General features: G+C 46.6%; 1 protein-coding gene across 2 annotated transcripts in view; it reads right to left on the bottom strand.

The window, feature by feature from the left end:
- The window catches only part of LOC138661864 (leucine-rich repeat and fibronectin type III domain-containing protein 1-like protein), a 760,179-nt gene that overhangs the window by 706,497 nt on the left and 37,231 nt on the right, over positions 1 to 16,451 (bottom strand). The window lies entirely within an intron of this gene.

Here is a 16,451-nt window from a genome sequence, read left to right as displayed (position 1 = left end):
TATTGCAATGTCTTTTCCTTTCCACTACTCTGATAACTCCTTCTCAATGAGCATGTTTGCCCCCAGTAAAATAGGAACACCTATATTCACCTCCAATGCCAGCGCCATTCCAGTGGTGTTGGCAGGTGCTCTTCTGGGACTCGTGTGAGATTATGTCACATGAGCTCTGTGTCCAATCAACACTGACTTCACTCTCCCCACTTTCAGTGGTATCCAGGCATCAAGAGAAAGGGAGCGGCCAGTTGCAGCTGTGACTTCCTCTTGATGTCTGGTTCGTCATAAGGCAGAGAGAGTGAGCAGGTCTCATGTGACATAACAATCTCACATAAGCCCCGGGAGAACAAGTGCCAACACTGCTGGAACAGCGCCGACATTAAAGGTGAGTATAAGTCTTGTTATTTTACTGGTGCAAACATGTTGATTGAGAAGGGGTTGTCTGAGTAATGAACAACCTCTTTAAGATCCATTGACCAAAATTAAAACGTTACTGGCACTACCTCCCATTCCTGGCAGCACTAGTTTTCATACATTACGCCCAAAGAGAAATCAAAACTGAGACTAGCATCTGGTATCGGATAATGTCCTCATTCCAAAACAGGAGGGCAAAAAATGTCTGCTCGCTCATCTTTCCATCTCCTTTGATATTACAAGTCATTGGGATCTTGTCGTGTGCCAATGGTACCCATCGTATGATTATAAACTGAAGCCATAGTGAATATGTGAATAGCTGGGAATTCACAGGCTAAATATATAGGCGGCTCATTGTATCAAGTCATGAATGGAGAGTAGAGTTGAGCCAAAAGATTCGGACTACCTTGGTTGAAGTTACTCTGTGGCACAACCTCAAGATGATGCGATGGCCTTGAGTGCCAGCCAAAGTACTAAGCACTGGCTTAGTCAAGTTGCCACAGCATACCAAATCCCCATTTTCTACATCTGTTTTCCTTCCTGGACATGTTAACAACATCCAATGGACACCTCCAAACATCTTACTTAAAAAAACAAACAAAAAAAAAAAACATAGCATGTGGTTGGTAGCGTTCAGGAGCTGACACCTGCTCCCTCATAGATAGATAAAATTAAGGAACATCTAGTGCTCCTCCAAGTGCTCTGCTCCTTTCAGCTCTTAGGATGGATATTCTGTGATCATGGAGCTGTGGTGATGAAATGCATTAAAGTTCCAATGATGAACATCAAAGATTTCAAGAATTGTTCTTACTGTTCACTTTAAAGTCTACTATGAGCTCCTGCAATTGTGATATTCGTAAGAGTCATCACTCATTGACCCTAAGCAATAACATGATATCTCCAGAAGTGTAAAAGTAAATCTTCATTTACAGCACAAAAACAATAGGGAAATTGATCAATACATAAGAATAAGTGCAAACATTATAGTCACATAGCAGAAATGAAGATTTTCAAAGCCACAATTCATTTGGTGCTGGCTACACTAGGGTATGGAGGGTATCCATGGAAGGAAGTGGCGATTTTGCTGCTGAAATATCTCCAGGCTGCGGTCCCCAGATGTGTTATGAATTGGCAGCAAAAGAACTGATAAAACAATATTATACTTAGGAGTAAAGTCAAGGATTATCACCCGGAAAATGGATAGGATGCAACAAACCAGAGGACATGATGGTAGATTAGTCAACTCCATGAGTAAATGCAACAGATACCAGGTGAGCAATCCAAGGTGCCAAGGACTAGGCTGGGGTCAAGATTAGGGTTAATCAGGAGTCTACATCATAAGGAAAGTGGGTCAAGAAAGGGTGAGAACCTTAATTATTAGGCAAAGCATTGGAGACTCATAGTCCTATGAATGGGTCAACATTGGCAGGCTAAGGTAAGAAAATGTAACAGGTTACCAGAAGATAGTTGTGACCATTAAGACTGGAGGAGATGGTGTCTAGCAACTTGAAAAGACCTCTGAATGGGGTTCTAGCTTCTCACTGGGACTCCGTAGTAAGCCAGATGAGTTAAATAGCAGCATGGAATTGCTGGATACAATTTTATATGTAGGAACTTGAACAGACAATACTTTTTGTGCTCTACTGTGTATTTATGCACTATAATGTGGCATTTCTTAGTGAAAACATTATTTTGCTTTCCAAGCTCTAGCAACCTAAACAAGTAGCATAAAAGCCTTGGCATCCACCTCTCCTGGGAGAGTTACAACTGACTGTAATAGTAGTTTTACTGAACTCTCTATGACCCAAAGAAAGTGCAGCCACGGTCATAGAATAAAAGGATGAGACCAATGTTGAGTGTTTGCAAAGCTAAAATCCCCCTCTAGACTTACTGTTCTCGTATATGAGGGAATACTTGATTTGCTTGCCCATCAAAATAGACTATTAGGGGATTCGAGTGGCTTGTCAGCGTAACAGATTTCTCTGCAGGGTCCTGGCTCTGACATAATAATGGCCCACTAACGTTCAAGCTCACCAATTTTAGAACCCCCCAGTTGATCATATTATATGTATGGGGGCCCCTTGACTCTCAGCCGATGGCAAATGTTGTGGAGAGGATGATCAGGCAGTTTTATTTGAACATGCCTAGTTCTGTAGTTTTCAGGCGAGATAAAACACATATGTGATGATCAGGAGTGATAGTCGCAAGCAAAACATGCCTTTGATAGTTGTCTAACGTGTATGGGCAGCCAATGACCCCGAGTCCAACACTTGCCCATTACCATTAGCATTGGATTATCTGTAAGTCTAAGCAGAAAATGGCTCATTTTTCTATAAAACCCTCAGATTTTCCAAATCTATACTAGTAGATGGAGGCCCGATGCTATTGCATCAGGAGGTTGGTAATGTCACGATGGGGGCTGGCTTTGCAGCCTTGAGAATTTCTCCCCCCATGTGCTCACCTACCTATCCACTCTCTCTTTCCCCATATGCTGACTTCTCTCATCTGTGCTCCTAATGGCATCCTGTGATAATCTAATGACTTTTGCATCAGGGGACTCGTGTGCTTGATGCCTATGCTTATATGCATTGTTTTTGTCCCAGCGATGCAGTTGCTCTTCCAGAGTCTCATTTGCCCATTGTTGTCTTCAATATTGTGCCTTTGCTGCTTTCATTTCATTGTCATTGGCATACATTTTCGGAGGAGCCATGTTGGCGTTGATATTTGCTTTTTAAAGGGGTTTTCCCACGAACAGAAGTTCATCTTAAAAATTGTCTGTGTCTGACCATGTACTGAACATACCACACCTCCTGGGCAGGGGAGGAAGCAAAAGACAATACTGACATTACAGCAGGAGATCGCAGAGGATACATTTTGTGAGGTAAAATAGTTTTTTAAAAACAGTCAGTGAAATATTTTTGTTAGGAGTCGAGTTTCCTCTGCTGCACAGGGGGAATCTCGATCCGTGTCTGCTGCGGTCTCCCATTCTGCATCGGCTGAAGTGGAGCCTGCTCAGCGGAGACGTCGCTCCCAGCGTCTCGCTGAGACTGGTACTGTGCAAAGGGTTACTACTACATCTCCAGGCTCTGCTATTGTACCCTGCACTGATCTGCAGCGAGCAGGCTTTTCTGGGACTAAGTCCTGCTTTGCATACACGGAGCATGCCCAGGGCAAGATCTCTCAGTGGAGATCTAGGGTCACATGCTCAGGAAGGTCCTGTAGGTGCTAGGACTAAGTCCTGCTTTGCACACACTGAGCATGCCCAGGGCAAGATCTCTCAATGGTGATCTAGGGTCACATGCTCAGGTACTGCTGCAAATCCATTGGTCCTTCTTTGAAAGGTCTTGAATGTGCTGCAGCTATATAAGCTTCGCATGACCGCACGGCCATGTGCTAGTATACATTTGTAAACGTGTGTCTTGTGAATGAAAGTCGTTCTTTAAAATCCCCTCCCTATTGGATGACTGTTCGCGGAAGGTGGATGATTGCTATCTAGCGCCCGACTTAGCCACCAGCACGTTACACACCATATAGCGTTTAATTGCTGTGACCGCCAGTGCAGCGCCGTGCGCTTTCACAGCGCTTTCCTGACCCAAGCCTGGGTGGTTAGTGGCGTCCGCCAGTGCGGCACCGCATGCACTCTCGTGCATCTTTAATTATTATTTTGGTTACGCTGACACCCCATTAGCGGTGTCGAGCGCAAGTAGTCTAGACGGACTCGGATCCCAAGTCTTGGGACTGAGCTTGGTGACTCCTTGCTTGCGCTCTTGTGTGCGGTACCGCGGCCCTGTGACTTAACAGGGTTCGCTTCCTTCACACAGGGTGAAGTTAACCCGTGTGTGTATTCATATTGTACCGCCATATAGTGCCGCCATTTACTTAGCAGCAGGTTCTTTCCTGCATGGTGGATCCCGGGTGGCGAACGCACCAATCTTACTTAATAAATATATTCGGTGCGTTCCGCCAACCCTAATATTTTTACCTCACAAAATGAATCCACTCTAATCCCCTGCTGTAATGTCAGTATTGTCTTTTGCTTCCTCCCCTGCCCAGGAGATGTGGTATGCTCTGTACACGGTCAGATACAGTCAATTTTTAAAATTAACTTTCGTTCGTGGGAAAACCCCTTCAATGTGACTGGCTTCCTTTTCCTGTAGACGCGTCACGCATCTGCCGTTGGGATCAGCCGAATGATTCATTGCGCCTGTGCGTAATTCACGCAGGTGCAGTAAATCAGACCGCCACCATCTTTGTGCAGACAGATAGCGGCGGTCACATTAAAACTGCGCATGCCCTCCTCCTGTACAAAGATGGCGGCAGTCAGTGAATCATTCAGCTGATCCCGGCGGTAGCATGTTCGCGACTGTGTTCCGCAGATCGTACCGTGCAAGAAGCTGCAGAGCATGTGTGTGTGTGTGTAGTGCGTCGGTGTTCCGCCGGTGGTAACGCACAATAGGTTGATACCAGCAGCAGTTTCCATATTGAGACACCCATCACTTGGGTGTCCCAATATTGCGGTCGGTGAACTTCCTCCGCTTAAAATTCTGGGATACAGTGACATCTGGACAGGAAATTAAAACATTACAAGGCAATTATATAAATGGATGATAGTTGTCTAATGGGCCCATTCAGCATCCTGAACCTGAAATTATACAGGCTCCTGGGGGTATCACAACAACTTTTGCCTGGGACCTTATCATGGGAAGAGCAGCATGGAATAAGACCATAGTCAATCTGTGGATCATTCTTTGGAGGAAGGATAGGGCTGGGCCAAAACTGGGTACTCAATTATTTGCTTAATATTTCAAACTTAATTTACATTTTGATGGGTATACTGGCCAATAACATTACCAAAAGATGTTATCATCTATCCAGTGGATCTATGATAAATTTGGATATAATACTTCTTTAAGTAAACATGTCAGTAGATACTAAATCTAATAAATTAAAGTGAATAAAACCATTTTATCTGCTTTTGGTCCTTATGTGTAGGATATCTGGTATCACATGAGGACATGTCCTACTTTAGCCTTCTGGATGTAAATGTCGTTTTAAAGAACATAAGGTTTTTTTTTACTATATGCAGTAACATCTCCTGTGGTATTGTAAAGAATAAGCATTGCTTTCTGTTGCCATAAAAATTACAAGGCGTAGAGAAAACAGCAAGGTGGCACAGAGACATCAGGGGTTTGTATAACACAACTTGTAGTTATATTGTTAGTATGGTGGAAAAATACATATGTCTATTAACTCAAGCCAAGGAGAAGTGGGGGGAGAGGGAAGTGTTTAAAGCAAAATATAAAGAAAAGGAAAATACAAAAAAAAAACGAAAGAAATAAATCTAACCCAGGTTGATCCAGAAAAAGGAAAGAACCATAAAGAAGAAGGTCTTGGGGTGAATTGATTTAGCCAGAATTACATAATTTATCACGTCGGAGCCATTTATACAGATTTATAATGAAATTAATTGCCAGGGAAATTGGATCTAAAAGCAGCCCATTAGACTAATATAGGTGTAACTGGTCATGAATAAGGCACAACCCCCTGTAAGTATTCTATCTAGATGCAAAATTGTAATTGTCAAGGTAAAAACATCTCACTACTGGATCCTTTTTGCATTCTTTATTAATATAGTTATAATAGTACAATTGGTAACAATCGCAATTGGGCTTGGGTTCATTTTGTAGTTTTGTTTTTGTGGCCCATTGAATTAGCCATCGCTCAAAAAGGGAGTGTGTTACAGACTACCAAAAAAAAAGAATGTGCATAATCAAGACTGAAACACTCCCATATTCTAATTTGGTCCATCATAAAGCAGAGGGAATGTCACAGACTACCAAAGAAACGTGTGGGTAATCTAGACGAAGATTCTTAGGGCTGGTCCATTCTTAGATGAACTAGCCAAAGCAGGCGGAAGTGTCAAAGACTACCAAAGGACAATGCGAAAATGTAGACAGAGACATTTCCCCATTCTTAGATGGACCAGGCCAATGTGGGGTGTGGGTTGCCACAGACTACCAAAGAAAAGTGTGTATAATCTAGACTGAGAAACTTGCTTTTCTTAGATGAAAGCAGTGGGGAGTGTCAAAGATTACCAAAGAACAATATGCATAATCTATACTGAGACCCTCCCCCATTCTTCGATAAACCAGTTCAGAGACAGGGAAGTATCACAGACTAACATAGAACAATATGCATAATCAGGTTCTCCTTTCCTGATAACTAGCTACATGGTAGCCTCTAAAGAGACACATTTTTCTTATACTGTATATGTAAAAGAGCAGTTTAGTACTTCTATTCTATTAATGTGTCTCTTTAGAGGCTACCATGTAGCTAGTTATCAGGAAAGGAGAACCTGATCCCCGGTCCCGGCCTACTAATCCCTTCTAGGAACCCTCATAAATAAGAGAACTTGGAGGTTGCAACATCATTTTATAGTGCTTATTGTTGTCACGCACGCGCCCAGACTGGTTGGCGCAGGCATACGGGGGTGTGGCCCCACTGGACCACAGACCAAACTTCCCTGGAAGGGGCGTAACTAAGTAGCTTCCTAGGTGTTCTCTGGAGCCTCTGATGGTGAGGTCAGACTTGTGCAATAGGAAGCTACCAGGTGCCACTCCAGGGTGATGTCTGGCTGTGGCTGCTGATCCCACTAAGGAACGGAGCGGGCACGGCTGGCACTCTGGCTGACAGGCGGGCACGGCTCGGACACAGGCAGGCGGATGGGTACAACAGAGACACTGGCGGGCAGGCGGACACGGCTGGCTCTCTGGTAGGCAGGCGGGTACGGCTGGAACATAGGAAGAACCGGTAGGGACCGGTCTGCAGGCAGGTATGAGAAACAGGTTGGAACCTGTTCAGACAGGAGGACCAAGTAACAAGTAAAAGGTGGAACTAAGAGAAGAGAAGGCAGAGCCAAGGGCGGAGCCACAAGAGGCGGAGCCAAGGGCGGAGCCGCTCAAGGCGGAGCCAAGAGCAGAGACGCTGGAGGCGGAGCCAAGAGCGGAGACGCTGGAGGCGGAGCCAAGAGCGGAGACGCTGGAGGCGGAGCCAAGAGCGGAGACGCTGGAGGCGGAGCCAAGAGCGGAGACGCTGGAGGCGGAGCCAAGAGCGGAGACGCTGGAGGCGGAGCCAAGAGCGGAGACACTGGAGGCGGAGCCAAGAGCGGAGACGCTGGAGGCGGAGCCAAGAGCGGAAACGCTGGAGGCGGAACCAAAAGCAGAGACGCTGGAGGTAACGCCAAGAGCGGAGACGCTGGAGGCGGAGCCAAGAGCAGAGAGAGCCAAGTGCAGAAACACAGGAGGCGGAGCCAGATAGTACCGCAAAGAGCGGAGCCAGATAGAACCGCAAAGAGCGGAGCCACAGAGCAAAGCCAGAGAGTGCGAAGCAAGGTCTGAGTGCAGAGCCGCAAGAGTGCGGAGTGTAAGCAGACAGAAAACACAAGGAAAGAAAGCAGGGAAGGAAGCCACAGACAAGAAGACCGAGAAAAGACAAAGTACAGACAAGGCAATAGAAGAAGACACAGGGACAAAGACACAGGGACCAGGATATTCTGCCTCCTGGAGGGCGGACTACAAGATCAAGGCAATAGCACAGAGAAAAGCTCAGAGGGAGTAACTCAGAGCAAGGCCAGGCAAACTCAGCAGCTAAACACTAACTGAGCTAACACATTGCACAGGCCCAGACCACAGGGTGGAGCTGCACTATATACAGGAGGCCTCTTGGTAATTGGTCAGAAACTGATTAGACAGATGCACCTGATTCCTATAAGAACCAGAGAGTTCAGGCGCCGGCCCCCTATACACATAGCCATGAAGCACGCAGAGAGCAGAGACACAGAACATGGAGCTGGCATTAAAGAGAAAGCACATCATGGCCTGGAGTAGTGGGTAAGATTGTGTGAGAGATGTGAGGCCATGCTGTGATGCCAGCAGAGTTGTTACAGTACCCCCTACCTTTACGGCCCCTCTTCTTCAAGCCCGCCAGAATAACTTGTAGAAGAAGGATAGGAGCACACATAGTCCAGGCCAACATGACATCTTCAGGGTAGAATAAGGCAGGCGGGTCACCAGGAATCTCATAAAACAAAGTCTTTTGGTGCTCAACAGGGTTAGCTTCCACAATGAGCTGGACCACCTCCTTCAGGTAAACAGGTAACAGGGAATTGAATGCTGCTGTCTTGACATCTTCACCAGCCGGACACATGGAAACTGGAAGCTCTCTCAAAGGATTCAACTTTTGCCCGACAGGTAGCAGAGATGTTCTTAGGTACGGAACACAAGAAAAGTCATTAGAGATGAGAGTGGAGAACAACAGCTTCACCGGGTCAGAGAAAAATTGAGGTGAACAAACTTCTGTTTTGAAATCTTCACCAGCCGGCCACAAGGACGCTGAAAGTATCCACATAGGAACCATCTTCTGCCCGTTATCCAGAAGAAATCGTCCAAATGGCGGGGATGTTCCTAGGAATGGATTACAGGAATAGTCGTGGGAGATGTGTGGAGAGATAGTCACCGCTTCCCCATCTTCAGTGACGTTAGCACACCTTGACTCGACGACTAACTGTTTACAGGAATAGTCGTGGGAGATGTGTGGAGACATCGTCACCGTTTCCCCATCTTCGGTGACGTCAGCACACCTTGACTCGACGACTAACTGTTTTCTGGTATAGTCGCTGGAGATGTGTGGAGACATCGTCACCGTTTCCCCATCTTCGGTGACGTCAGCACACCTTGACTCGACGACTAGCAGACCAGCTGAAGAAGATGATACTGCTGAGTGTCTTTGACGCATGGGAACCAGACACTTCTCAAGACTGGGAAAGTTCAAATGAAGCACTTTACTGGAACTCTTGACCAGAGCGGGTGGTAGAGTCTTTGGCTCAGAATGACCCATGGGCATAACAGACAGCATACGGTAGACAAACTTCTTCATGTATAAGGCTCCAACTTGGAGCTGTAGTTGTCCTTGCAGGACTAGACTGCTCTTGAGTAGGGCTTGACCAACTTCAGACAACGCCTTTACCGGGTTCTGGAGCTGTATGACAGAGACCACACACCGACTCCGAATGGTTGGCGACTTTACCACACCAAAGCTCCCGGAAAACAGAGACACAGTCTTTGATTTTAATGGAGAGGAAGAACTCTCACCTAGGGCAGCCTCTTCTGCTGGCCCAGGGTTTTGGAGTTTTAGATCTACAGGGCAGAGACCGTCAGGATGTTCCTTGCAACCGCAGCGATACCGCGTTCCCTTCTTGTGGCTGGATTTGGGCTGCTGCTTTGCCAGCCCACTTTTATCAGCCTTCTGGGGTTTTGCTTGGGTAGCTGCTGGGACAGGTAGAGGAACAGGTGGGTCTTGGACGGACTTGGTCAGACGTGACGATTTCTTCACGGGTTTCGCCCGTCTGGACCACCTCTCAGATCTAGATGGGGAAGACTTCACAGGAGCAGCAGGACGAGGCTTGTCAAAGACTTTACGGAAGGCCACCAGGAAGGCCCCAAGACTCATGACGATAGGATCCCCTGCTTCGCAGAGGGGACAAATCCATAATAAAGCATCTCCTGCTAGGTAGGACATGATATAGCCCACCTTAATCTGGTCAGAGGGAAAACAAGCTGCATTCTGCAGGATGTAGCGCAAGCACTGTTCCAGGAAGCTTTGGCATTCCTCTGGATTCCCATAGAACCTAGGTGGGTCTGCTGGGTTGTGCTCTTCCTCATAGGCCCGAAGTTGATTGTAGAGAGAGTTAGAAATTATGATTGGGCCCGAGGTCTCCTCAATTGGAACGACACAGGGCGGAACAAATTCTTCAGCTTGCTCATACTGGTAGAGAGAAAGTTCATCATGCTCAGAGAGCGGTAGGACATGGGATACAGCGGAGGCCATGGCCTGTGCAAACTGTCACGCACGCGCCCAGACTGGTTGGCACGGGCATACGGGGGTGTGGCCCCACTGGACCACAGACCAAACTTCCCTGGAAGGGGCGTAACTAAGTAGCTTCCTAGGTGTTCTCTGGAGCCTCTGATGGTGAGGTCAGACTTGTGCAATAGGAAGCTACCAGGTGCCACTCCAGGGTGATGTCTGGCTGTGGCTGCTGATCCCACTAAGGAACAGAGCGGGCACGGCTGGCACTCTGGCTGACAGGCGGGCACGGCTGGGACACAGGCAGGCGGACGGGTACAACAGAGACACTGGCGGGCAGGCGGACACGGCTGGCTCTCTGGTAGGCAGGCGGGTACGGCTGGAACATAGGAAGAACCGGTAGGGACCGGTCTGCAGGCAGGTATGAGAAACAGGTTGGAACCTGTTCAGACAGGAGGACCAAGTAACAAGTAGAAGGTGGAACTAAGAGAAGAGAAGGAGAAGGCAGAGCCAAGGGCGGAGCCGCAAGAGGCAGAGCCAAGGGCGGAGACGCTGGAGGCAGAGCCAAGAGCGGAGACGCTGGAGGCGGAGCCAAGAGCGGAGACGCTGGAGGCGGAGCCAAGAGCGGAGACGCTGGAGGCGGAGCCAAGAGCGGAGACGCTGGAGGCGGAGCCAAGAGCAGAATTGCTGGAGGCGGAACCAAAAGCAGAGACGCTGGAGGTAACGCCAGAAGCGGAGACGCTGGAGGTGGAGCCAAGAGCAGAGACGGAGCCAAGTGCAGAAACACAGGAGGCGGAGCCAGATAGTACCGCAAAGAGCGGAGCCAGATAGAACCGCAAAGAGCGGAGCCACAGAGCAAAGCCAGAGAGTGCGAAGCAAGGTCTGAGTGCAGAGCCGCAAGAGTGCGGAGTGTAAGCAGACAGAAAACACAAGGAAAGAAAGCAGGGAAGGAAGCCACAGACAAGAAGACCGAGAAAAGACAAAGTACAGACAAGGCAATAGAACAAGACGCAGGGACAAAGACACAGGGACCAGGATATTCTGCCTCCTGGAGGGCGGACTACAAGATCAAGGCAATAGCACAGAGAAAAGCTCAGAGGGAGTAACTCAGAGCAAGGCCAGGCAAACTCAGCAGCTAAACACTAACTGAGCTAACACATTGCACAGGCCCAGAGCACAGGGAGGAGCTGCACTATATACAGGAGGCCTCTTGGTAATTGGTCAGAAACTGATTAGACAGATGCACCTTATTCCTATAAGAACCAGAGAGTTCAGGCGCCGGCCCCCTATACACATAGCCATGAAGCATGCAGAGAGCAGAGACACAGAACATGGAGCTGGCATGAAAGAGAAAGCACATCATGGCCTGGAGCAGTGGGTAAGATTGTGTGAGAGATGTGAGGCCATGCTGTGATGCCAGCAGAGTTGTTACAATTGTATTGTTTGTTCTTTTTGTTTTTTTTTTTGTTTTTTTGCTACCTGATGAAGGCTGCACTGTAAAAATAGCAGCCGAAATGCATTGTACTGTTTTTTAAAAATATTTCACAAATATATTTTATTTTTTTATTTTGAGAAAATAAATGAATTTTTATTAACATTTTTCACTTGAAGTGGATGCATTCAAAAAATCCGTAGGTGGTTAGCGCCACATTTACTTGGAGTTTTTTTCCCTTTGAAATCGCCACCTATGTGGATCTGAAGCTGCACACCCAGAGACAGGGAAGTATCACAGACTAACATAGAACAATATGCATAATCTATACTGAGACACTCCCTCATTCTTAGAAAAACCAGTTCAGAGACAGGGGGAAGTATCACAGACTAACATAGAACAACATGCATAATCTATACTGAGACACTCCCTCATTCTTAGATAAACCAGTTCAGAGACAGGGGGGAGTATTACAGACTAACATAGAACAATATAATAATAATACTAACATAGAACAATATGCATAATCTATACTGAGACGCTCCCCCATTCTTAGATAAACCAGTTCAGAGACAGGGGGAAGTATCACAGACTAACATAGAACAATATGCATAATCTATACTGAGACGCTCCCCCATCCTTAGGTAAACCAGTTAAGAGACCAGGGAAGTATCACAGACTAACATAGAACAATATGCATAATCTATACTGAGACTCTCCCCATCCTTAGATAAACCAGTTCAGAGACAGGGGGAAGTATTACAGACTAACATAGAACAATATGCATAATCTATACTGAGACCCTCCCCCAGTCTTAGATAAACCAGTTCAGAGACAGGGGGGAGTATTACAGACTACTTATGAACAATTATGTATAATCGATACCGAAGCACTCCCCCGTTCTTAGATAAACCAATTCAGAGACGGAGAAGTATCACAGACTACCAAAGAACAATATGCATAATCTATACTGATACAGTTGATCATTCTTAGATAAACCAGTTCAGAACTGGAGGGAGTGTCACAGACTACTCAGGAACAGTATGCATAAGGCCTCTTTCACACTTCAGTCTTTCGGCGTCAGTCAAAAACCGCCATTTTCGTGAAATGGCGGATCCGCCATTTTTTTTTGGCGGATCCGCTATTTTCCCATTGACTTGCATTAGAGACGGATTGTGGCGGATGGCCGTCCGTTCCATCCGCCATGCGACGGATCCGTCGATATTTGGCGGACGTTGTCTAGACATTGACGGACTTTGTAACGTTTTTTGGCGTCGCCGAAAAGGCGGACCGCGGCGGATCCGTCGTGTCCGCCTTTTTTTAGAATGGGCGCCTATGGGCGACGGATCCGTCGCGATCCGCTTTTTGGCGGATCCGTCGCCTCAATCCGCTTTTTTTGATTGAGCATGCTCCAAAAAGTGGATACTTTGCCCAGACAACCCAAAAACTATATAAAGAGGACAGGTCATTCCCAAATGTACCAGCCAGCAAGACAGACCCTTTAATGCAAGAGAGACCCAGCCAGACCCTGCTAGCAAGACCTTGCCAGCCAGCCAGAGAGGCCCTGCCAGCTAGCCAGAGAGGCCCTGCCAGCCAGAGAGGCCCTGCCAGCCAGAGACACACTGCCAGACCCTGCAAGCAAGACCTTGCCAGCCAGGCCCTGCCAGCCAGCCAGAGAGGCCCTGCCAGCCAGCCAGAGAGGCCGTGCCAGCCAGACCCTGCCTGAGACAGCCATGTGAGTACTGACATCCAGCGTGCATGTGTGTGTGTGTGTGTGTGTGTGTGTGTGTGCGCATTTGTGTATGCCGTACTGAGTACAGCAAGAGCTTTTAAAACCTGAATCCAACCTGAGGCCTGCCGTCGTCCTGCAACAGCCAGTGCCCTGCTACAGTCCAGATCCACCCCGAGGCCTGCCACTGTGAATATATCAAGCTCCAGCTGGAGGACTGATGGCCGTGTGTGTGTGTATTTTTGTACTGCTGTGTGCTTTTGTATGTATGTGTTCATGTGCCTGCACCTTATTATGCCTTCGTCAATATTACGCCTGTTCATGTGTTATGCTTGCGTTATGACTCTGCTTGCAGGTATGTTTGTGTGCATCTTGTTGGTTGCATGTGCATTTGTCAATGCCATATTGGTTAATGTTGATTTTTGATGTATTTACTAAAGGTACAGTCACACGCTGCAGCGATACCGACAACGATCCGGATCGCTGCAGCGTCGCTGTTTGGTTGCTGGAGAGCTGTCACACAGACAGCTCTCCAGCGACCAACGATGCCGGTAACCAGAGTAAACATCGGGTTACTAACTGCAGAGCCGCGCTTAGTAACCCGATGTTTACCCTGGTTACCAGTGTAAAAGTAAAAAAAAAAAGGTAAATTCCGCTGTCTGTCCCCGTGCTGTGCTTCTCTGCATTGTGAGCGCCAGCCAGCCGTAAAGCAGAGCACAGCGGTGACGTCACCACTCTGCTTTCCGGCCGCTGTGCTTACACAGGGCAGAGAAGCAGAGTGCCGAGGGACAGACAGAAGGTGGCTGTGTGTGCGTGCGTGCGTGTGTGTGCCTGCCTGCCCTGTTTATATGTTTTTCATACTATGCTGGTATTTTGAATAGCTGTGGTGTAAAATGTGTTTTGTGTGTGTGTATAAATGATGTGTGATGTGTTCTGCATCTTTGTTGTTTTCCATAATGTACTTGTATTTCAAATAAAGAGCAGTGTAGCTCCTACTGTACCCTAAAAAAAAGAAAATTTAAAAAAATATAGTAATAAAAATTTCACAAAACTGTCAGTAGTCTCATTTCAAGATAAATATAATATTGGGTAAACATGCAGTAAAGGTTATATATACAAATGTGTAATGCAAATCTTTGCTATAGAATATGTTATTTGGTTTTAGAAAATACAAACTGTAGGGTAATCATAATTAACAATTTTGGGGATTGGTATTTTAATTTCGAATGAGGAACATTTTTTATAAGGTTAAACTTTGTTTAGGTGGGTTTTACCAGCATGCGCATTGCGCATATCAAGTTCTAAGTAGTTTTGGTGTTGTTTTAAAGGGATTTTTTGGGGTTTTTTTTTGTGGGGAAACAGGAGGTAGAGGGTTTGGCAGCTTGTGCATCAAGTTTGACGGTAGAATTTTTTTTTTCTTTTGTGGTGGGGGAAATCAAAAATAAGTTGGCACTGTAGGTACTGTAGTAGGTACTGACCCAAGACGTACACAAGCAGGCTCCCCATTTTTTTTTAAAAGTTGTAAGTGTAAAGTCCCTACAGCTGCATCTATCCTTTTGTATAGTAGCTTAGAACTCTCTTTATGCTTGCAGATTCTAGGGACCAAGAGGACCCAAGCAAGGGACCGACCGACCCAAGCTATACGCAAGCCCCAAGTTTTGGAAACAGATGTAAGTGTAAAGTCCTGAAAGCTGCATCTATCTATCTATCCTTTTGTATAGTAGCTTAGAACTCCCTTTATGCTTACAGATTCTAGGGACCAAGAGGACCCAAGCAAGGGACCGACCAACCCAAGATAGACGCAAGATCATAATGTCTTCTTCTGAGAGCCCCCCAGCACATCATCAGCAAACTGAGGTGTTAATTTTTTTTCTTCATAAATTTTTTATTTTGGTGCAACAATGGCAATTGTATTTTAAGCCTTTATGTGTTTATTCTGTATTCACAGGAATATGAAGCAGAGGGGCTAACAGAAGGAGACGGACAGGGTGGAGAAATACAAGGAGCGGGAGCGCATAGTGTAAGTTTTGAACAGACCGATCCTCACATACAATGCACTACACCCAACACAAACATTCAGCACAGCACACAATACATATGCCTCGATCAAAGAACATTATTAATTTTATTTTTTTTTTTAAATTAGTCTTCACAATCCGGGGCTCGACGTAGAGTTCCTCAAAGCACCTCCCATAGTCGTCGGAATGATAATCGCGGCGGTCGCCGAAGAGTAAGTTCCTTTTTGGTTTGGTGTTTAGTAAAATGTAAAATTCATGTGTTGTAATCTTTCCCTTTTTATTCTTATCTTTTTGTTAGGCTTCACAGCGTGCTCCCGAACAAGATGATGAAGAGGAGGGCATCGATGTGAACACCCTCATCGAAGCAGTACAAAGTCGGGAGCCGCTGTGGAATATGTTGGACCGCCGCCATGCTGACCAGTTAATCACCCGACGGCTATGGGAGGAAGTGTGTAGTGCTGTTATGGATAACTGGGAGGAACTCGATGCTGGGGCCCAGGATCTAGCGCGTAAGTATTCACACTTCATAACCTTATGTTAGGCATGATTTAATGTGGTGTATAGTAACCAATTTTTGCTTTCTCTTTCCAGATCTAGAGGACGCAGGAGCAGATACAAACATGCCAGAGCCCTGTCGTTCCTCCGGTCGACGCTGCTGAGCAGAAGGTAAATATTCAACACCACATATTTTCAGTCAAACTGTAAAAATGTGTAACCTTCAATTTTTTTTGCAGCAAGGGCAATTGTAATATCCAGATACTAATTTTTTTTTTCTTCTTTAACAGCACTTTCTGCAGCACTCGGGAGCCTGCATCAGAGTTGCACCCCTCTGGAGCGATCCCTCAAGAGTCCGCCACCGGGGACCACGTCGACCCCTCTGTTTCTGCACCTTCCCTTTCGTTTGATCCCTCAGCCTCATCCACCAGCGCTGGAGCAGCAGGGCGGACTTCGTCACTTGAAGCTGCAGGTGATGAGTTAGAGTTCCCTTTACCCCACCCCTCTG

This window comes from Ranitomeya imitator, chromosome 2 (assembly GCF_032444005.1).
Source record: "Ranitomeya imitator isolate aRanImi1 chromosome 2, aRanImi1.pri, whole genome shotgun sequence".
In the NCBI taxonomy this organism is placed as follows: domain Eukaryota; kingdom Metazoa; phylum Chordata; class Amphibia; order Anura; family Dendrobatidae; genus Ranitomeya; species Ranitomeya imitator.
Note: the sequence above shows the minus strand (reverse complement) of the source record. Positions and strands in the feature narration are given on the sequence as shown.